At 45.7% G+C, this 1,944-nt stretch overlaps 1 protein-coding gene and 1 pseudogene across 1 annotated transcript in view; both read left to right on the plus strand.

The window, feature by feature from the left end:
- The window catches only part of EFHC2 (EF-hand domain (C-terminal) containing 2), a 386,962-nt gene that overhangs the window by 114,601 nt on the left and 270,417 nt on the right, over positions 1-1,944 (plus strand). The window lies entirely within an intron of this gene.
- Positions 1-1,944, plus strand: part of LOC102864864 — a 10,525-nt pseudogene that overhangs the window by 4,007 nt on the left and 4,574 nt on the right.

A 1,944-nucleotide genomic window follows, 5' to 3' on the forward strand; every position in this document is an offset into this window, starting at 1 on the left:
CATCCCGGCTCAGCACTGCATCCCCATGACCCCACCCTTGCCAACATCCTGTGCCCCTGCACCTCCCTCAAACCCTGTTGTTCATGCCACAGCCCTGCACCCTGGTGGTGCCCCAGGGCCACTAGAGAATTCTTCACGCAGCACAGAGACCTACCAATATAGCCTTGGGCAATAGGATTTTGAATCAGAACACAAAGCTACACTGGTGATCCAACCATTGCCTAAAGCCACCAACTGAGCTACTGTGGGACTGATCAAGCATGAAAAAGGCCAGTAATATCCTAACTGGGTTTTCTTGGGCACCACTGATTGACTGGGAGAGTACCCAAGGGTGAGCCCACTGGTGGTAATTTGGCTGAGCTCTAGTGGACCATGCCTACTGCCCAGAAATGAGTGGGCCAGTGGTAGTTTGTCTGAACTTCTGAGGACAGTGGAGACCAGCCAGAGGTGAGTGGGTCGGTGGGAATTTGACTTTGACTTCTTGGGTACCATTGGATACTGGACTCACTTGGGCAGGGACTGCTGTGTGAGGGCACCTGTGTAAGAGCCACTGGGCAGGGACCACTGAGTGAAAACCACTGGCTGGGAGATGGACAGCTGGAATTTGAATAGAGACCCCAATCATGAGCAAACTCAGGTGAGGTCTGAGTGAGGTCCCCCAAGGGGTTGACTTGCCCTTGTTCCACCCCCGTGCATGCCCTACCTCATTTGGTTCCACACCTGTGCCTACACATCTGATTCATCAACTTGCCTTTAATCTTGAGCACCTTGAACTGTCTTACCCATAAGAGGCTGCTGTCACAGGCTCTGAACTGACATTTCCCTGGAGTCAGAAGTACAGAGAAAAACACAAGTGGGGTGGCGGCCCACCTGTTCCCTAGAGCATTGTCTTCACATCAAGAACATATCAATATCTCGAAAAAAGCAAGCTATCTCACACACTACACAAGTATAAAGCAAACGGTGACACAGTATCAATGGATTTCCTGAAGCCAGAAAGTCTGATGACGCTTTCTGACACAGAATTTCAAAGAACAATGACTGAATATTTTTCAAAGGGTGAAAGAAAAATTTGAAGAATTACAGGATATTACAAGCAAAAACCAGGAGGAGCTCAAAAAACTAATCCAGAACAATGTAGAGGAAACAAATGAAGCATTAGCGGCACTGGAAAAGAACAAGAAACCACTATACAAAATATGAGGTCCAAAGATTCAGATGCCGTCAACATGATGGAGGGAGACATGAGCAGAGTTGAAGAGATAGAACACAGAACCAGTGAAACTGAAGACAGAATGGTCACCACTGATCTGCTAGTGCAAAAGCAGACAAGAAAAAGAAAGGAAAAGAAGAAAACCCAAGAATAATGCGGGATCCCATGAAGAGAAATAACATGTGCATCATTAGAAACCCAGAACAGGAAGAACCAAGTAAAGGCACTGAAAAGTTGTGGAATATTTACTAGAGTAAAACTTCCCAGGCATACTGAAGAATGGGAAAAATATATATTCAAGAAGCTCAGTGAACACCATATAGACTAGACTCCAAAAGAAGAACACCAAGAAAACAACTATGAGATATCATCTCACCTCAGTCAGAATGGCAAGATTTAACAGAACAGCAAGCAATAAATGCTGGCGAGGTTGTGGGGAAACTGGAACCCTTATTCATTGTTGGTGGGAGTGTAAAATGGTGCAACCACTGTGGAAAGCTGTACGGCGTTTTCTCAGAAAGTTGCAAATAGAGATACCGTTTGACCCAGCAATTACACTACTGGGGATATATCCCAAAGAGACCATAACTGACATCCACGCAGCTATATGCACACCCATATTTATTGCGGCTCTGTTCACAATAGCAAGGAGTTGGAAACAACCCAGGTGCCCATCAACAAATGAATGGATAGAGAAGCTGTGGTATATTCACACAATGGAATACTACGCT

Source organism: Elephantulus edwardii, unplaced genomic scaffold (assembly GCF_000299155.1).
Source record: "Elephantulus edwardii isolate Elephantulus edwardi_28Jun2011 unplaced genomic scaffold, EleEdw1.0 scaffold00365, whole genome shotgun sequence".
Taxonomy (NCBI): Eukaryota; Metazoa; Chordata; class Mammalia; order Macroscelidea; family Macroscelididae; genus Elephantulus; species Elephantulus edwardii.